We start from the raw sequence: 21,782 nt of genomic DNA on the forward strand, positions 1-21,782 counted from the left end.
CAGCTGACAAACTTACTCCACATACTCTAGCATAACGCTCAAACACTTTTCTCCATTTCTTCCACTTAATTGTCGGTTCCCCAGGAGACATAAGGAAAAAAGGAGGAGCTGTGGCATTCTGCATTCTCACAGAAAAGGTAGAAAAGAAAAGTGAAAAGAGAGAAAAAAAATAATAATAATAATTCAATGAAGATGAAATACAATTCAACTTGCAAAATTATAAAAGAACAACTTGAAACAAAACATATGATCTATAACCTTAGAATGCTTGAGCAGCTAAACAAAAAATTCAGCTTGTAAAATTATGAAAAACAGCTTAAAACAATAATATCTATAACCTTAGGCTGCAGTAAAATGTAGATGGCAAAGCAATTCTAACAATCTCATCTGTAAAATAATTAAAATCATACACTAGATGGCGCTGTAAGATCGAGTATGATGAACGACAGAGCGTCTTAAATTAGTTCATTTGAAAGCTTGAATACCGAGAATTTTATAAAGCAGTACTTGAATTTTAACATGTTGTGGGCTGCATCAAAATGTTTTCATAGGTCAAATCTTCCAAGAAAAATTAGTACTCTGTCAAAGGCTGTGACCAAACGCTGTCGCATGAAAAGCTAAACTTGCCGAGTTTAAAATGGCTGTCACGCATAAATCATTGCGTGATGACGTGTCCAGTTACAGGTCCCGGCAGAGTTCAATTGGCAAACGTTGAGGAGCTCGCAGATGAGAGACAGAAGCACGGGGAATCGAATTCCAAGGAGCACGAGCTGTCAACCGCAAGTCTCCTTTCAAGTATCAACAATGTTTAAATGGTTTCCAAACGGTGAAATGCTTCCCAAATTTTGCACAAAGCCACCATAAAAAAAAGTAAATTTTACAGTCAAAGCTTTGTGTGGTAAAGCATAGAAAAATAGCTTCTCCCACAAAACGGGCACTTTCAAATAAACGGCAATTAAGAATTAATTTCCAGGATCCTCACGTTCCCAATTAACAGGTGTTAAAATGAACTTGCTGGCTGGCGAAAATCACACGAAGTGTCACAGCTGAGTCACACGAAGAAGAAATGATCATGAGTTTAACAGCTGGCAATGGTCACCATACGCCAGAGCTCTCCACACAACAGACGGCTGCAGAAACTCTATGCAGAAGTTATATACACCACAGTCAGAGTTTTCAAAACACAAATCTGGGGAAAGTGATCCAAAGACGACTTTAAATACAGTCCCAGCCAGGGATCTTAAAAACAGCGAGAAACTGCACCGAAACAACTCCCAACCAAAATAATATGTGGTGAGTGTGCAGCGAAATCCTTAATAAAAATAGAGTGCCATTAATTCAAATAGATGTAGGATCTCTGAAATTTATAAAGAACAGTACCTTTGAATAAGTAAGATCTTATAGGTGTTGAGGCTCTTGAGGCTGTTGGGTTCCTTCCTTCACCAGCTGCCGACTACGCCAATGCGAAATCCTACAAATGGAAATTAAGAGGAAGGCAGGTTTGAAGTTGAAGGTTATTTTCAAGTTTATTGCAAATGAAGATGAACCCATCCAATACCACATCCAAACCAAACAACTGCTCTGTCCCAATGGAATCCTAACATTCCTGCACCATGGCAACAGAATAGCTTGGAGCCACACATGAATGATGTCACTGAGCTTAAAGGAAAACACTAACACATATAAGTAATATACAGAATATCACAAAAGCATAATGCACTTTATACCCATTAGTTCGTGTTTTAAGCTGTTTTTTTCGAAAGCTAATTTTTTTGGGGTCTCTTTAGCCGCCAGGATATGCAAATATGTAACTAAAGTGTGTCAAATTAAGTTGGATAGTGTAAGAGGTTAACCAACCTATGTGCAAGATGTTATAATTTAAAAATGCACAGTGCACTTTTAGATGTTTTTAATGAAGTATGGCTTTTCTGATAGAACAAAATGCCTATTAATAATGTGCTTATGATTTCTTGTATGATATGTGTCTGAACCTTTGGATTTGAAAAACCATTTGTAAATTTGTTTTGTAAATTTGTTTTTTAAAAATTGTATACTTTTATGATTCTGTTGAATCGAATAAAGTTATTTATGATGATGATGATGATGATGATGATGATTAAGATGGAACCAGGCTTGGATTTTAATCAGGGTCTCGTTGAGGTGAAGGATGTCATTGTGAGATTTAATCCTGTAGTATAGCTGGGTGTCATCTGCATAGAGGTGGTAGCATATTTTAGCTTGTTTAAGGATGAGGGTGAGAGGTTCCATGAATAGGTTAAATAAGGTAGGGGAAAGGATGGAGCCTTGCGGAACACCAAGTGAGACAGGTTGGGGCTTGGAGAGGCAGTGGCTGAGCTTAATTTGTAGGGATCTATTTAGAAGGAATGAGGAGAACCATTTGAGTACGGTGCCCTCGAGACCGAAGCGAACTTCGAGGGTGTTAGGAAGGATGGGATGATGGGCAGTATCAAAGGCAGCCGAGAGGTCAAGGAGGATTAGTAGAGAAGATTCACCTTCGTCTTAGGAGCGATGGATGTCATCTGTAATATTGAGCATGGCCGTTTCAGTACTGCATCCTTTTCTGAAACCAGATTGGAATATGTCTAGGACATTGAATGAGGTGATATGGTTATCAAGTTGGGTCAGGACACATTTTTCCGGGGCTTTAGAGAGAAAAGGTAGGTTAGAGATGGGACATAGGTTGTTAAGGTTGTTAGGGTCAGCAGAGGTGTTTTTGACGATGGGTGAGATTTGGCCTAGCTGAAGGGAAGCGGGAACACAGCCCGTGGAAAGAGAGGAATTCATGATGTTGGTCCAGACTGGAGCAATGACATGTTTAAGTACTTGGACCAGGTGTGCGGGGAGAGGATCTTTAGTGTGAGAGGAGGGTTTGAGCTTAGAGATGATATTGGTGACTGCAAATTCGGAAACAGGGGCGAATTCGCTCCAGGAGGCATGGTTTTTAGCCTGGTGGTGCGTGACAGTGGACACGAGTTGGGGCAACCATTTAGGGAATTAGGGGGACTTTGCGGCGGGGAGGAAGAGGATGAACTAGTGTTGGTGATGTTGTGGGGGGGAGTTGATTGAGGGGAGGTTGAGGAGGAAGAGGGGTGAAGGTGAAGGAGAGTTCAATCAAGTTGACTTTATTAGAGAAGAAGCTGGCGATTTCTTCGCATCGTTCAACCGACGCTAGCATTTTGGGGCGGCCAGAGGATGTTTGTTTTTTAACACTGTTAAATAGTTCTCTGGGGCGGTTTCTGGCCTGGTCCAGTTGGGACCGGAGATAGGAGGCTTTTTCATTGAAGATGTGTTTTTTGTATAGGGTTCTGGCCTTTCTGAGGAGGGCCAGATTGTCAGAGGAGGGATGGTTCCTCCAGGTCCGTTCTGATTGTCTGAGGGCCCCGTCTTTCGTTATTGAGGTCAGAATTGAACCATGATTTGGGTGGAAGGTTTTTTTGTTATATGATTTTGATTGGGGCAATTTGGTTCAGGGCTTCAGTAATAGAATTATTATAATGGTCGGTTAGGTCATGAGTGCTAAGCTAGAGAGGGGCAAGGAGTAAGTGAGTTTTAATAGTGGATTCCAATTCGCCCGGCGGAATAAGGTGAAGTTTACGAGTAGGTTTCTGAGGTAGATTGCCGATGGGAGTAGGGCCATAATGGAGCAATTCAGGGTGAAGAGGATGAGGTGGTGGTCGGACCAGTCAACGGGAAGGATGTCTGAGAGGGAGGCCAGATCCATGCAGGTCAGAATCGCATCAAGGGTGGCACCTTGTGGCGTGTGTTGGGGATTTGCAGAGTTGAGTCAGGTCAGTGATGTCCATGATGCCGTTGAATAAGGAGACTGCGGGGTCGTCATTTTTATTCCAGTGGATGTTGTAGTCCCCAAGAAAGAGATTTTTAGAGTGGGAGAGCGATGCTTGGTTAATCAAATCAGACATCTCTTCAGTAAAGGCGATACATTTTCCAGGAGGGTGGTAGATAGTGTGAAACCTAATTGGCGGGGGAGACAGGAAAGTTGATCTCAGCGCATAGGTACTCGAATGTGGAAGGGTCCTGCACATGGACTGTTTAGAGATTAAGATCTTTTTTAAAGATTAGGGCAAGGACACCTCCTATTTATTCGCTTCTATCTTTCTTAATGATGGAATATCCAGGTGGGATCATCAGGTCGAGGATAGGAGTGGAGTGAGGGTTGAGCCAGGTTTCGGTAAGGAATGCTATATCAATGTTATCGTGGAGAATGGATTCCGCAATCTCAGTCGCATGGCAGAAGGCGGATCGGGAGTTAATCAGCAAGCACGAGAGGGGGGAGGTGCTAGGCATTTGGGAGGGGGACAGGGGGGACAGGTCTGAGTAGTCGGGGGGGTCTAAGAGATGCTGGAAGTAGGGGAAGTCTGCTTGTACATATGAGAACTGGGATAGTGGACTGAAGGTTAAGGGGAGTGGAGGGAAAGGATGAAGATGGGCAGATGAGAGAACTTGTAAGAGAGTTAACTTCTAGGGCTGTCGTGCAGGTGTCAAGTTGTGAAGGTGGGGGTGTGATGGCATAGAAGGGGGGATGATTTTGGTAACTTCAGCGGGTTCAGATAGGGTAGAGCCGTTCAAGGGGAGGGTTGGGCAGGGGGGAATGTCCTTATTGGTAGCAGCGCCAGAAGGAGTGTCGGTGTTGGCAACAGTGTCGGTATTGGTAGCAGCGCCAGGAGGAGTGTCGGTGTTGGCAACAGTGTCGGTGTTGGCAACAATGCCATGTGGGCAGTTAGTAGGGGGGTTGAGGGGAGGGATGTTGGAGTGTATAGAAGAGGGGATGGTGTATTGTGAGGGTCTCGATGTGTGGGCATGAACCAAGGAGTGTGCTTTGGTGAGGAGAGCAAGGGATGATAGGAGAAGTTCAACATTAAGGAGTGATTGGGTAAGAAGTAAGGAGTGAAGTGGTTCTATAGGGTTAATGAAGTTAGAGGCGTAGGAGTGGTCTAAGGGTCTGAGATAGATGGGAGGACCGGGGGGGGGGGTAGCCTGGGGGAGGGTTGTGATGAGGGTGATGGTCGTCGTTGGGAAGAGCGGGGTCACAGGAGATAGATGGGGATGAGGCATTCAGGTTGGGTAGAGCGGGGGCACAGGAGATAGACGGGGATGAGGCGTTCAGGTTGGGTGGTGGGTTTGGAGAACAGGACAGGGAGATCAGGGGGGGTGGCGTTTCTGGTGTCTTTTGTGTTGCATCGGAGAACAGGGGAGTGTGTGAGGGAGGAATCGGAGGGAGGGACATGGGAACTAGAAAGGGGCTGAGGGGGGATGTTAAGTGGGGATGGTGAGGGAGAAATGAATCATAGGGTAGGGCGAGGAGGAATTCAGAGGGAGATGGGGGTGTAGAAGAAACTGCATTATTAGTATGGGGAGGGGAGAGGCGGGGGTAGGAGAGGAGGTTGGGCTCAAGATTGGGTGGGTTTGTAAGGGGGGAAAGTGGGGCTGGGTGGGATTGGGCGTTAGGGGTAGCGGGGGAGATAGTGGTACTAGTGGACTGAAGAGGTTGGGAATCAAGAATACAGATGAGGGGTGCGGACGGTAAGATCGGGGGAAGGGGAGGGGGGTGGGAGAGACAATGGATAGAGATGGACCCCGGGGTTGGGGTGAGTTAGAGAGAGGGGACATGGGGGCAGGGGAAGAGAAGAGAGGTGAAGGGTCGCGGGGTGGATGGGGTGATAGGGGAGAGTTCGCGTGTTGTAAAAGGAGTTGAGAAAGTGCATGACAGTGGAGTTCAAAGGTATATAGATGGAGATCGGAGGCTTGGATGAGAATGTTTCCAGACTTGAAGATGGAAATGTCTACTTCACCCGTGAAGGCGGCAGATGGGGTGGTGGAGAGTTTCAGACCGTATGGGATCTTGCGGGAGGTGGTGCTAGGGAGGTGTTGTAGAAATAGGCTTTTCCATTCAGAAGGGCGCTTGGAGAAGAAGATATAGTTGGTGGTGATGGAGGAGTTGAGGCAAATAGAGTTTCGGGATGCTGACAGAGAAGTTTGTGTTTAAAGTTTTTCTTCCCATGTTTGGAGAGGTGGGGAGGGTAGAGGATGGACCAAGAGTTGGGGCCGAGCTTCAGGATGGCTGGAGATGTGATAGTGGGGGGGCGGGTGAGGGGAGGCATGACTGGGAGAGAATGGAGCGGGGGTGTAAGCCAGGATCAGTTGGTTTATATTTAGAGAGAGATTAGGTAAGGAGTAGAGGTCTGTAAAGGCAAGTGCAATTTAGTTGCGGGAGGGCTAAGCAAAGGGAAATGAGATAGGTCGGGGTAGATTGCTGCAACCGAGTAAACAGTGTAATGCAGCTTATATGGTGGAGATGGGGCACAACTAGTCACATGGAGCAAACTGCACAACACAAGCAATAGACAACGCGATAGGGCACATCGCACTGCAATGTAAAAAGACGCCCAGACTGCAAAGCGCGAAGCTGGTAAAAGGGGGGGTGGCTTGCGAGTGGTCGACAACAAGTGACCATGGAGCTAGAAGGGGGTGGAGTCAGCAGGGGGGCAATAGGTAGGTGGGGGTATGCTGATGTAACAAACAATGAAAAGCAGTATAGATGGTGAGGGTATAATAATACGTCAAATCACAAGGCGCATACAAGCAAAGCATAAGCAATAGAGAATAAAATACATAATGCACATAAACAGCATTACCATAGCAAGTATGACAGCGTAATGCACATAAAAGGGTAAAAGACATCGTATAGATGGTGTGGGTAAAATACATCATATCACAGGCGCATGCAGGTGAATCGAAAGCATTGGAAAATAGAAAGCATAAAAAGCATGATGTGGACATAATGCACATAACCAGCATTAACATAGCAAGTATAGCAACATAATGCGCATAGAAAGGATAGAGAAAAAAAAGAAGGGAGGTCTCCTCACAATTCTGTTTAGGGACAAGGAGTAATCAGTATAAAAAAGGGGGGGACCCTGTTGTTACCACACAATGGTTTGTTGTCTGTATGCCACCATATATTCAAGAGACCCTTACAATAATCAACCACACCAATTATTCCATATGCTAAAATGAACAGCAAAAAACTTTTTATGCATTTATATCATTTATTTCCTTTTTGCATAAAATTGTACTAAACAATTACAGTGCCTATTTTAAAAAAATATGTTTAAACATAGCTTATATACATGTACATCATTTATTGAGTGATACAGTTGATACCAAAAACAGTTAAAAAACAAAGTTTGTAAATAAACAAAGTGTCTAATTCGAAGTAATTAAAAACAAGTTGTCACACGGGACAAATAAAAACCAAGTTGTCGACGCAGCGTTTCGGTATTTTTAAAAATTGACACCTTCTTCAGGACAGGGTTCTATTTAATAAAGAAAACATGAAATTAGACTCCATCATTATTTGACACCTTATTGACATATTTGTACTTCTCACTACACAGTTGGTACACAACATCATTTACTAAGCTAGATTAATTAACTCATATTCCACATATATTTTTTACAGGCACATTCTTTTAAGTGGTTTTATGGATCCTTGAGTTATATGGGGTCAGTCAACATATCTACATCATCTAGGTATTTCTAAAAAGAGAAAGAATAGTGTTTCCTGAAACTATACAGGGCGTGGGTCGATTTATACATTGGTTTCCCCATTCGCATACCTTATTAGGTTGAAGCGTTTTACTTAGCATTCAGCTCTGGGAATCTGTTTTCAATTCAGGAGATTACCCAATCTGTATTCAGGATGCTTATTTATTCATTTAGTTGAGCATCTTTGGCAGAAGGATCCTCTCTGTGGGTTGGATCATTCATTATATTTAGATCATGATTCTAAATGTTTTTAAACTTTCTTCAGCTTCTGTGATACGGTATAAATAAAAGATCCATTCATTTTACCTTTTTTTTAGGGATCTGACTCCTGCAGTGGAGGACAAGGGGGCCACCGTAATGTAAAGTTAGGTCTATGTTCTCCCCGTGGTCTATGTTTTTTTAAAAAAAGAATTCAAAAGAGAAAGGAAAAAAACTCATCAGTTTATTTTTTTATTCTTCCATCTCTCTGCTGTACTGTATCTTGACCTTTCCTGTTTAAAGACACTTACCCTTAACATCAGGGGTTATATTTCCAAGGCTGCACGTGACTGGATTATCACTGTGTCCCTTGCTCTGGCGGTATTCCTCAATTTACCGTTTCTGAAATGAATTAGATTTCTACATTATTTTACATGCCCTGGGTTCTGTTGGGTATAGATGTTTACGTCACTTTAAAACGTCTATGATTTATTTATAACTCAGTGTTTTAGACGATCGTTTTTTATCATTTTCCGTTGTCCCCATTAGGTTACATAAATTTACTTATGTTTTAAGGAAATCATTCACTATATTCCTAACCCGCTTTCGTTTTGCTATAAGAACATTCTATTTGCACCTTTGGGATAATTGCGCTGTTAACCAGGTAGCGTCTTCACAACGGCATGCTCAATGTGACTAAGCCGTCACTCGTAGCCCATTCTTTACTTTTGCTCATGGCGGGGGGACCTCAGCGACTATTAGCTGATGCTCCTCGTTTCCACCCGTACCCTAACCAGTTTTACATCAAGTTGGGCCGCCTAGTTATCGCTCTTACCTTCGTTATAGGATTCGGCCTCCCTGCTCCGCATGTCCTCCGTCCGTTCAGCTTCTCGGTCCATTGGGGTATGACAGTTGCGTTTTTATCCTTATGCGCTGCGCGCGCATTTCTCTACTCTCGCGATTTTGATAAATTAGCCAGTTCCGGCGTTTCAATTACGTGACACGGACGGCGGACTACTCTTGTAGTTTTCTCCACATTTTCCTTGGAACTACAGTTGTAGTTTCCCTATTATTTCCGGTTCGCGTCTCTATATAGATACACGCTCTGAACTAATCTCATTATTATTAGTGCTAGCTTTATATTTCGAACTGTTCTTATTTTTATTTACGCTCTAAAACGAATTTCCTTTATGTAGAAAATGTATACAGTATTATTTTTTAGACGTTTTTTAGACATTGTCAGTTCTGCCTTGATCAATATGTTTTTATCCGGTAGTCTCCATAACCCACAACATTACTCCTCAAGATGGTATGGAGGGAGACTGAACTATGACGTTCGTCTATATGTATGTTCTTTGGGTATGTTATTTATTTATGATAACTAAAGAATACGATCCCAGTCTTCTTTACAATTCAGACCATTTTTCACTGTATTAAAACGGGACATGAAGAACTGTTCGCGTTTTTTCCTTTTGAGCTCCATATCTCCTCCTCTTGAGTTCATATGGATACTCTCTACACCACACCATACCAAATCATTGGTCGTGTGTTTAGCTAACTGCCAATGTTCTGTTAAGGGCGCTCCTTTTTTATTCGTCCGGATGGCTGACTTGTGCTCATTGATCCGCAGTCGGATTTCCCGACTTGTTTCGCCAATGTACATTAGGTTACAGGGGCACTTTATCATATATATAAGGTTTTTTGATCTGCAATTGATGAATGATTTTACTGAATGTTTTATTTTATTACTATCAATGCAGCTACCTTTTTGTATATTATCACAATTCCCGCAGTTACCGCAGGGAAACGTTCCAGTTGGCAGGGGTGCATTGTCAATACCCAATTGCGATGTAACTCGAGTTTCTCTATATGTGTGGACTACACTATTTCTTACAGTCTGGTTGCGTCTGAACGCATACATTGGTTTGGGCAACCTTTCTTTGTTTTTATTAGTCACCAAATGCCAATTGTGGTTGATTATATTCTTGACTTTATTACTGATTGAGTTGTAGTTTGTCACAAAAATTAACCTGTTCTCTTTTTGTTCTCTCTGTTGCTTTGTAAAGAGATTGTCCCTGTTAAAGTACTTTGCTCTTTTGTATGCGTGTCTCACCATGCGTCTAGGATACCCTCTCTCAATGAATTTCTCTATTAAAATTTTAGCATGTTTATCAAAATCACTTATTTTTGTGCAATTACGTTTTAATCTTAAAAATTGCCCAAAAGGGATATTATTTTTCTGGCATGGGGGATGGTGGCTGCTAAAATGTAGCATAGTGTTCCTATCGGTCTCCTTTGTAAACAGCTCGACCTGAAGTAACCCTTCTTCATGTTTAATAATTATATCTAGGAATGCACATTTCTGGGTATCGAAATGTACTGTAAATTTAAGGTTTAAATATAATCCCGAACATGTATATCCATATCTTCAAAAAGATTATTATGAGCGCCCTAGGGAGACTTTTCAGAACCGTAGAACATGGCAACATAATCCGAACAACAAAAACTTTCAAAAGAAAAAAGTCAGATTCTTTGATACTTCCTATTCCAGCACAGATTCTGAGACAGAAACTCCTGGTAGTAATACTAGTAAAGACAAAGAGAGTACATCAGGCCCAAATAAAGAATCTCTCTCTTTTTTAGAACCACGCCAAAAGTTTGTACAATCGAGAGGCAGGAGCAGAGGGAGAGGGAATTATGCCCCTCAACCTCAATTTCATCAGAGACCATACACCAGGAGTCAGAAAACCTGGGACACATAACAACAACAAAAAAAGCTCCGGTTATTAACCTATCAGACACTCCTCTCACCGATTTAGAAGTGAAGGTTCTGGAAAAAGGTTTAGGTTTTGCTATAGTTTCCCCCATTAATAGATTCAACTTAGAAAGGGATCTCCAAAATTTTTTTAGAAAAGTACGACTGCAATCTTTCTTTGAAGGAAAAGAGAGAGGTCCAAGTATAAACAAATCAGGTTTAAAACCAAAATCGACCTGGACTCCACATATTGGACAGGTCGACAAAGACATAGAGACCTTTGAAAGGGTAGTACAGAAGAGTATTGCAGATTTATTAGACCGTAAAAATTGGATACAGTTTAATCTAAGTAAAGACGAAAGAGAAGCCCTTAAAAATCTAGAAAATCGCCATGAGTTAACAATTAAGCCCGCCGACAAAGGCGGTAGTATTATAATCATGTCAACAGTACAATATAGGGAAAAGATGAACCTAATGCTAGAGAATACAGATCACTACCATAAAGTGACCAACAATGACTGGCAACAATTGAAAACTGTAGTCCAACAAGTTCTAAACCATGCAAAAGAAGACGGAGTATTATGCGAGGAAGAGTATAAATTCCTTTTAAATGCCAATCCGACCATTCCTGCCCTGTATGGGCTGCCTAAAATACATAAAAACCCAACAGATCCCCCAATGAGGCCAATTGTGGCTAGCATCGGCTCCTTAACCGAGCCTTTGAGCAAATACGCAGACATCTTCTTACAGCCATTAGTAGTACAACAAAAAGCGTATATTAAAGACACAGCGGCCATTATTGAAAAAGTGGAAAATCTACAATTTGATCCTAGAACCCAGTATTTAGTGACCCTCGATATCGAGGCACTTTATACAAACATCCCACAGGACAGCACCATAGAGATGATCACTAATTTGCTAAGCCCCTTAGACAGAGACCTTAATTCTCAAGAAACATTTATCATTGATTGTGTAAATATAGTTTTAAAAAACAACATATTTCTTTTTAATAAGGAGTTTTTTAAACAAATCAAAGGGACCAGCATGGGAGCCACCTGTGCTCCAAGTCTGGCCTGTTTATATGTGGCACAATTTGAAGAGACCCATATTTTTAACTCCATGGCCCCATTTTTCGAAAACATTTCAACATGGTCAAGATATATTGATGATGTCTTTTTTATTTGGTCTGGCCCATTAGACACCTTGGAAGAATTTATTCTATGGCTAAACTTAGGAGACCCTAACCTTAAATTTACAGTACATTTCGATACCCAGAAATGTGCATTCCTAGATATAATTATTAAACATGAAGAAGGGTTACTTCAGGTCGAGCTGTTTACAAAGGAGACCGATAGGAACACTATGCTACATTTTAGCAGCCACCATCCCCCATGCCAGAAAAATAATATCCCTTTTGGGCAATTTTTAAGATTAAAACGTAATTGCACAAAAATAAGTGATTTTGATAAACATGCTAAAATTTTAATAGAGAAATTCATTGAGAGAGGGTATCCTAGACGCATGGTGAGACACGCATACAAAAGAGCAAAGTACTTTAACAGGGACAATCTCTTTACAAAGCAACAGAGAGAACAAAAAGAGAACAGGTTAATTTTTGTGACAAACTACAACTCAATCAGTAATAAAGTCAAGAATATAATCAACCACAATTGGCATTTGGTGACTAATAAAAACAAAGAAAGGTTGCCCAAACCAATGTATGCGTTCAGACGCAACCAGACTGTAAGAAATAGTGTAGTCCACACATATAGAGAAACTCGAGTTACATCGCAATTGGGTATTGACAATGCACCCCTGCCAACTGGAACGTTTCCCTGCGGTAACTGCGGGAATTGTGATAATATACAAAAAGGTAGCTGCATTGATAGTAATAAAATAAAACATTCAGTAAAATCATTCATCAATTGCAGATCAAAAAACCTTATATATATGATAAAGTGCCCCTGTAACCTAATGTACATTGGCGAAACAAGTCGGGAAATCCGACTGCGGATCAATGAGCACAAGTCAGCCATCCGGACGAATAAAAAAGGAGCGCCCTTAACAGAACATTGGCAGTTAGCTAAACACACGACCAATGATTTGGTATGGTGTGGTGTAGAGAGTATCCATATGAACTCAAGAGGAGGAGATATGGAGCTCAAAAGGAAAAAACGCGAACAGTTCTTCATGTCCCGTTTTAATACAGTGAAAAATGGTCTGAATTGTAAAGAAGACTGGGATCGTATTCTTTAGTTATCATAAATAAATAACATACCCAAAGAACATACATATAGACGAACGTCATAGTTCAGTCTCCCTCCATACCATCTTGAGGAGTAATGTTGTGGGTTATGGAGACTACCGGATAAAAACATATTGATCAAGGCAGAACTGACAATGTCTAAAAAACGTCTAAAAAATAATACTGTATACATTTTCTACATAAAGGAAATTCGTTTTAGAGCGTAAATAAAAATAAGAACAGTTCGAAATATAAAGCTAGCACTAATAATAATGAGATTAGTTCAGAGCGTGTATCTATATAGAGACGCGAACCGGAAATAATAGGGAAACTACAACTGTAGTTCCAAGGAAAATGTGGAGAAAACTACAAGAGTAGTCCGCCGTCCGTGTCACGTAATTGAAACGCCGGAACTGGCTAATTTATCAAAATCGCGAGAGTAGAGAAATGCGCGCGCAGCGCATAAGGATAAAAACGCAACTGTCATACCCCAATGGACCGAGAAGCTGAACGGACGGAGGACATGCGGAGCAGGGAGGCCGAATCCTATAACGAAGGTAAGAGCGATAACTAGGCGGCCCAACTTGATGTAAAACTGGTTAGGGTACGGGTGGAAACGAGGAGCATCAGCTAATAGTCGCTGAGGTCCCCCCGCCATGAGCAAAAGTAAAGAATGGGCTACGAGTGACGGCTTAGTCACATTGAGCATGCCGTTGTGAAGACGCTACCTGGTTAACAGCGCAATTATCCCAAAGGTGCAAATAGAATGTTCTTATAGCAAAACGAAAGCGGGTTAGGAATATAGTGAATGATTTCCTTAAAACATAAGTAAATTTATGTAACCTAATGGGGACAACGGAAAATGATAAAAAACGATCGTCTAAAACACTGAGTTATAAATAAATCATAGACGTTTTAAAGTGACGTAAACATCTATACCCAACAGAACCCAGGGCATGTAAAATAATGTAGAAATCTAATTCATTTCAGAAACGGTAAATTGAGGAATACCGCCAGAGCAAGGGACACAGTGATAATCCAGTCACGTGCAGCCTTGGAAATATAACCCCTGATGTTAAGGGTAAGTGTCTTTAAACAGGAAAGGTCAAGATACAGTACAGCAGAGAGATGGAAGAATAAAAAAATAAACTGATGAGTTTTTTTCCTTTCTCTTTTGAATTCTTTTTTTAAAAAAACATAGACCACGGGGAGAACATAGACCTAACTTTACATTACGGTGGCCCCCTTGTCCTCCACTGCAGGAGTCAGATCCCTAAAAAAAAGGTAAAATGAATGGATCTTTTATTTATACCGTATCACAGAAGCTGAAGAAAGTTTAAAAACATTTAGAATCATGATCTAAATATAATGAATGATCCAACCCACAGAGAGGATCCTTCTGCCAAAGATGCTCAACTAAATGAATAAATAAGCATCCTGAATACAGATTGGGTAATCTCCTGAATTGAAAACAGATTCCCAGAGCTGAATGCTAAGTAAAACGCTTCAACCTAATAAGGTATGCGAATGGGGAAACCAATGTATAAATCGACCCACGCCCTGTATAGTTTCAGGAAACACTATTCTTTCTCTTTTTAGAAATACCTAGATGATGTAGATATGTTGACTGACCCCATATAACTCAAGGATCCATAAAACCACTTAAAAGAATGTGCCTGTAAAAAATATATGTGGAATATGAGTTAATTAATCTAGCTTAGTAAATGATGTTGTGTACCAACTGTGTAGTGAGAAGTACAAATATGTCAATAAGGTGTCAAATAATGATGGAGTCTAATTTCATGTTTTCTTTATTAAATAGAACCCTGTCCTGAAGAAGGTGTCAATTTTTAAAAATACCGAAACGCTGCGTCGACAACTTGGTTTTTATTTGTCCCGTGTGACAACTTGTTTTTAATTACTTCGAATTAGACACTTTGTTTATTTACAAACTTTGTTTTTTAACTGTTTTTGGTATCAACTGTATCACTCAATAAATGATGTACATGTATATAAGCTATGTTTAAACATATTTTTTTAAAATAGGCACTGTAATTGTTTAGTACAATTTTATGCAAAAAGGAAATAAATGATATAAATGCATAAAAAGTTTTTTGCTGTTCATTTTAGCATATGGAATAATTGGTGTGGTTGATTATTGTAAGGGTCTCTTGAATATATGGTGGCATACAGACAACAAACCATTGTGTGGTAACAACAGGGTCCCCCCCTTTTTTATACATAGAAAGGATAGCACAGCAAGTAGGAGGGTGAGAGTGAGGAGGTAGTAGAAGAGATGTGATTGCATATTATGGCGAGTCACTGTCAATGTAAACAAAATGAGTCAGCCAGGTTAAAAAGCTGAGTGGGAGGGATGAGAGTTCAGAGTAGTTGACAGTAGAGGGGTGTCTCACGGAGGAGAGCGGGATGTCGCGTTGGTAGAGGTGTAAAAGTTTAGAGATATGCAAAAGCCAACCAACCTTATATAATTATGAGTGAGCGCTGCACCGTTCCTTCTAATGAGTCACAGGTGCCAGCGTTGGAGCGATTGGTAGCGGTGTCTTGCCCCTCGTCGCAATCTCTTTAGTCTTTCGAATATAACTCTGCCATCTTGGGAGCAGGCTAGTCAGAGGATTCCACCTCGTAGGTGCTCGCAGTCTCCCTAGCCAACTGGCCATCTCATAGGGGGACTCAAATGCCCTGAAACCATAATGTCAAGGTTGCTGCCAATGCAGCGAGAGTCATAACTCAATCAGAAATGTCCCCACGGATAAAGTGTCCTAAATGGTGCAGCTGGCACTACCTGCAGCACAACTATAAAAGGCCTAAATGGAGCAGCTGGCACTACTTGCTGCACAGCTGTAAAAGGCCTAAACGGTGCAGCTGGCACTACTTGCTGCGCAGCTGTAAAAGGCCTAAACGGTGCAGCTGGTACTACTTGCTGCGCAGCTGTGAAAGGTCTAAACAATGCAGCTGGCACTACTTGTGCTTAGGGCAACGTTTTGTCTCTGTAAATATAAGCCCTCTGTGGCTGAGCCTCGTAATTGCCCACACAAGTTTAACAAAAGGTAAATGTCACAGTTCTTAGAAATGATTTATTTTCTCCAGGATGTGGTGCCCCTCTGTCCGCCACTCGATTTCAAGGCAGAAAGGAGCCGAGAGGCCGTCGAGGAGCGCTCTGGCAAGAATGTGGGGGTGTGGACCTAATTAACTAAAGAATCTCGAGTGTGGAACCGGGAAAAAACAGGTCAGAGTCAAATGGGCATATGTTTTCTCTGCACCTTGGACGGGGATGCCCTCAAGTGAAGGTGCGGGCCCAACTGATCGTTAAGATGGTTTTGCAGGGAGTCTTGAAAGAGCGCTTCCTGCCCCGTGATAGTGGAAGAGAGAATCCTTGCTCTTTGCATCAGCCGCCAGCCACCTTCCGAGCAAACCCGGGACCCAGGCTCACCTCACTGCTGATTCTCGGCTCCGGCCCGGCCCTCTAGGGACGACAGGAGGTACTGCAGGATGGATTTTTAAGTATCCCGGCAGCCTCCTTCACCGAAGCAGGGGGTCAAAGCAACAGCAGTCAAAGGAGGCATCGCCCTTACTGATGGTTAAGATGGTTTTGTAGAGGGTCTTGAAAGAGGGTTTCCTGCCCCGTTATGATGGGTCTGAAGGGTCACATCGTGTGTTATCCAAGCTCCGGGCTGGGGGTCCCATAAGTTCCTCCTTCCCGGGATCCTGCGTGGGGGGCAATCACAGCGCTCCCAATCCAGGAAATGAAAAGAAGGGAAAGCTCGGCCGAGCCAGCACCGGGGGCGAGAAGGACGGGGCAGTCAGCTCATCGGATCCAGTGTTCAGCGGCAGCCCCGGGAAATCTCAGGTCAGCCTTCCCTGGCAGCGCCGCTCGAGAAGTCCGACCGGCCAGCGCCAAGAAGCAAAACAATTCACACAAACAGTGACAAACTATGCCTGCCCGGGCTGCAGGAGCCGGAGCGCAGGGACAGACTCGGAGCCGGCTCGGGCTCTGGCTGCAGATCTAAATGCTTATACGGTCCCAAAGGTGAGACCTCCCCGTGTCTGTCCCGTCAGTATCAGTTCCAGCCAACCCTTTTTCGGAGTCCGTCGCTCCCATCAACGCCGCTCCGCTCACCTGGGATATCTCCGTCACAGCTTGTAGTGCTGCTGATCTCTCCTTCTCCGTCTGAGACGTAGTGGGTTTATGTGCTCCAGTGCGACGTCGTCTAGTGCGCCTTTTGCGGCGCGGTCACGGTGCCTCCGTCCACTGTCCCAGGCCACCTCCTGTTTCACCCAACCCTGTGCGGTAGAATTCCAGCCAACTCCATGCCTCCTCAGGGTCATTATGAAAAACGTTTTGCCATCCAATGTCACTCTCAAACGTGCTGGGAACATCAGTGAGTACTGAATGCCTTCGTTTCGAAGGGCCTTCTTAACCACCAGAAACAAGGCTCGCTGGCACTGCACGTCAAAGGTGTAATCTGGGAACAGCACCACGATATTCAATTCAATTCAATAGAGACTTTATTTCGGTTTTGATTCAAACCATAAAAGCACATTTGCAACAATGCAGTTTAAAAAATACAATAAATATATGAATATGCAGTAAAGTGCAAGATAAAGTGCAAAAGTACAAGGATCAATAGTTTACATACAAAAAATGAATTCAGAAGAGGGATAAATCAACACAAAGGACCATCACCGATCCATGCAATTTCTCAATCTTATACATAGCTTTAAAAATTCAATTACTTGAAGAATACTGTCCTTATGCAAAAGTTGTAAATACATAAGTGCTGGTCTGATTTGATATATTATTGATATTATTGTCCACTCTGTATGGACCTGCTCTGCATGCTTTATTCAGGAGCTGGTCCCTGTCCTTATAGTGGAGTAAGTGGGACACCACCGGCCTAGGCAGTCTTCCAGGCACCAGCGGCCTAGCCGGCACCCTGTGTCCTCTTTCCAAAGTTTAGAATGGTGTCAGGCTTTCCAGGGCAACCTCGGTCCGCAACCATTGTTCCAGTTAGTCTACCATGTTGCCCCCTTCCACTCCTTCTGGCAGGGCCACCACCCGTATGTTGTTGCACCTGTTCCGCCCATCTGCATCCACTTCCCTCCTCTCCAGTACCTGCAGCCTAAGAGTAAATTCCCCCATCCGAATGTCCCGTGCTTTCTGGGAGGGTTCTAGAGCCTCCAGCGTGGTCTCAGCCTGCTTCACCCTATTGACCAGCTTCACATGATCCGCCCATAGGAGGCCCAACCCCAGCGAAACCTGGGCAATGTCCTTCCAGAGTGCTTCCTTTGTGTCTGTGATAGCCTTGAGGATTTGGTCCACCTGCTGCTGCATCAGCCCTTCCGGGTGCGTATCAGCCGCATCTTGCTTCCGTTGCTCCACAGGCTCATCCGCCGGCTCCGGGTGAGCCCCCCCTGCCGGCTTCGTGGTTTCCCCATGAGTTTCAGGCTATCAAGTCCCCAGCCACGGACCCACTGCTCATCGTCTCCCTCGCCTCAGCGTTCGAGGGCACCTCCAGCAGTTGGGTAAGATGACTCACCGTATCGCCAGCCCCACTGTCCGCTACACACCCGGGTGCCCCTCTGCACTCTTCCGCTCTTCTTGGTAGTCCAATGAGCCAGTCCACTAATGGGCTAGATGTCCACCGACGAGGCGGGGTGGTCCAAGCTGCCCAAGTCCAACTCTACCACAGATGCCTCCTCAGTGTCCCCCGTGCCCGATGCGGCCCAGCAGGCTCCTCTAGCCCGGCTCCCCCAAAGGTTAGGGCTCCCAGTCAGACCGTGATGGGTGTCCACTCTGGACCGCTGGAGCAGCCACACACCAGGATGCTGCAGGGCCCCTGGCTGCCCACACCTCCAATGCTTGCTCTCCTTCACCTCTCCACAGTCGCCCAGGGCAGCGGCAGCACTCCCAGCCCCCGATCTGCTTACGGGGCCAGGGACAGTTCCACAGCCTCAGTTTACCCGGGTCTGCCCTCCGTGCGGCAGCGTTACACCAGGCCCTCACTCTGCTGGCCCGTGGGCTGATCTCAGGCTTAAGGGTTGTGTCAGAATCTTAAGTGAACTCTTACCACCAAGGCTTGCGCAGCAACGGAAGTTGAATATTTCCCAACTCCCTCTAAAAGATCCCTCAGAGCCCGTTATAAAACTTCACCCTAAGTGACCCTCCAGGGGGAATGGATAAAATAAGAGAGAGAACAGAAGAGGCTGCCCTGGAACTGTTCTTACTGCTTCTCTTGCTCAGTCCGTCCTGCAGACTTAACTTCGGAGAAACCTGGATTGTATCAAAGAAAGAGTTTAAGATACACCTAACTACTCTAATACTTTAGTTCTACTTCTAAACAGCCTTTTACCTATTATTCCAGTAAGCTTGCCTCTCTTCTTATCTTCGTTACGTTCTGTTGTCTTAACTGTTTTCTTGACCAGATGATTCCTATTGAACAAGATTGTGTTACTATATCTATTGTAGTTCTATAGCCGTATTTATTGTATTACTGAATTAACTGCTTACCATCTCATCTGTATTGCGCTTCTTTAATCTCTCTCTCCAGTTTCCTACTTGTATGGAATGCTAACCCTATTCTAAATGCCTAAACGAAGCCTAGGCTACCTAATATATGCCTTATTACGTATTAAGCCTATTTCTAACTACTATGCATTTAGTGCCAGACTATTAACTGTAATTCATTTCTAGCTGAATTTCTCCTCAGTATACGTATGTCCTTTCCTTTTCTCTTCACAGGTCTTCTTAAGTTGAAAGAGCTCTGGTAAGTATTAATGAAAGACTGTATTCCTTAATTGAACTTCAACCAATTTTGGATGCACAACTTAGATATAGTGACTTCAATTTGTAACATGTGAATACACTTATCTCTCTTTTCTTGTTATCTTCTCAGGAACGCTGCAGACGTTGGAGGCCTCTTGCCGAAATTGCCGAAAACAGAGCGAGACTGCCAAACTCGATGTTACCAAGTTGGAGACTCGGCGTCAGGAACAGGTAATTCCTAATCATCGTTATTTCTATAACGCAGTAGAAATTTCGTATCAGAAGTGCCTTTAAACAAGAATTTACCGGAGCACTACGCTACAAGTCCTTCTCCGGGAATCTCTTCAGTGAACTCCATCCACTCCGGATCTCCGACCGACCCCTGCCCTCACCACGTCTTCAACAAGGCCGACGTTGTCATCGCACCCCACCTACGGGACATTATCAACACCTCCTTCGACACCGCCACCTTCCCGGAGAGCTGGAAGCACGCAGAACTCAGCGCTCTACTCAAGAAACCTACAGCGGACCCAACCGAACTCAAGAATTACCGTCCCATCTCGCTCCTCCCGTTCCCGGCCAAAGTCATCGAAAAGACCGTCAACAAGCAGCTGGCCGCCTTCCTCGAGACGAATGGATCCCTCGACCCCTCACAGTCCCGCTTCCGAGCCAACCACAGCACCGAGACCGCCCTCATCGCCGCCACCGATGACATCCGAACCCTGATGGACAACGGAGAAACAGCGGCCCTCATCCTCCTGGACCTCTCCGCGGCATTCGACACTGTCTGCCACCGCACCCTGGTGCAGCGCCTCAGCAACATCGGTATCCAGGAGAAGGCACTGGAATGGATCACCTCCTTCCTCGACGGAAGAACTCAGAGAGTCCGCCTACCACCGTACAAATCAGAGGCCACCGAAGTCATCTGCGGCATCCCTCAAGGATCCTCGCTGAGTCCCACCCTCTTCAACGTCTACATGAGCCCCCTCGCGGCCATCGCACGCCAACACAACCTCAACATAATCTCCTACGCCGACGACACCCAGCTGATCCTCTCCCTGACCAACGACCCCGCCGCCGCTAGAGCCAACCTGCATGAAGGGATGAGAGATGTAGCCGAGTGGATGACGACCAGCCGCCTGAAACTGAACTCAGACAAGACGGAGGTCCTCATCCTGGGCTCCTCGCCCTCCGCCTGGGACGACTCCTGGTGGCCCCCCGCCCTGGGCACCGCACCCAAACCCACGGACCACGCACGCAACCTGGGCTTCATCCTGGACTCCTCCCTCTCCATGACCAGACAAGTCAACGCCGTCTCCTCGTCATGCTTCAACATCCTACGCATGCTACGGAAGATCTTCTGGTGGATCCCCGCCGAGACCAGGAAGACTGTCACCCAGGCCCTCGTCACCAGCCGACTGGACTACGGCAACGCCCTCTACGCCGGAACCACCGCCAAGCTCCAGAAGAGACTCCAGCGGATCCAGAACGCCTCAGCCAGACTCATCCTCGACATCCCACGAAACAGCCACATCTCCGGACATCTCAGAGACCTGCACTGGCTCCCCGTCAACAAAAGAATCACCTTCCGTCTCCTCACCCACGCACACAAAGCCCTACACGACCAAGGCCCGAGCTACCTCAACAACCGAATCAACTTCTACGCTCCCAAGCGCCACCTCAGATCATCCAGCCACGCCCTCGCCGCCGTCCCACGCATCCGAAGAGCGACAACAGGAGGAAGGTCCTTCTCCTACCTGGCCGCTAAGACCTGGAACTCCCTCCCGACCGACCTGCGCCTGACCCAAGACCACCTCTCCTTCAGGAAGAAGCTCAAGACCTGGCTGTTCGAGCAGTAACGGCACCCCCCCCTCCTAGCGCCTTGAGACCCTACGGGTGAGTAGTGCGCTCTATAAATGTATTGATTGATTGATTGATTAGACTTAAACAGCGCACTTCACCTGAGCTCCCGCACCTGTTGAAAGCTGAAACACTAGACCGCAACTTCTTCCTTAGAGTTGGCGGCCATCTTGGAGTTCCGCTTGTGGCTCCAATATCTCCATCCAATAAGTAAGGGGCATTTTCCTGTATTGAACCAGTGGGATTTACTTGACAAGATGGATACTACATGCATTGCCTGCTGAGGAGTTCTGACAGTAACCCCCAACAAAGGAGGTCCTTCGTTTCTTGGTTTGGTGGGAAATCTTTGATGG

At 44.5% G+C, this 21,782-nt stretch overlaps 1 long non-coding RNA gene across 2 annotated transcripts in view; it reads left to right on the forward strand.

Annotated features, from left to right (window-relative positions):
• The first annotated feature begins 424 nt into the window (after positions 1 to 424).
• Positions 425 to 21,782, forward strand: part of LOC144762029 (uncharacterized) — a 308,985-nt gene continuing 287,627 nt past the window's right edge. Inside the window, exons 1-3 of one of the 2 annotated variants that reach the window (XR_013596008.1) lie at positions 425 to 1,293; positions 19,546 to 19,570; positions 19,700 to 19,800. This is a non-coding gene — a long non-coding RNA (uncharacterized LOC144762029). The remainder of the gene's footprint in view (positions 1,294 to 19,545; positions 19,571 to 19,699; positions 19,801 to 21,782) is intronic. The other variant, XR_013596009.1, reaches the window with a different exon arrangement.

Source organism: Lissotriton helveticus, chromosome 6 (assembly GCF_964261635.1).
Source record: "Lissotriton helveticus chromosome 6, aLisHel1.1, whole genome shotgun sequence".
In the NCBI taxonomy this organism is placed as follows: Eukaryota; Metazoa; Chordata; class Amphibia; order Caudata; family Salamandridae; genus Lissotriton; species Lissotriton helveticus.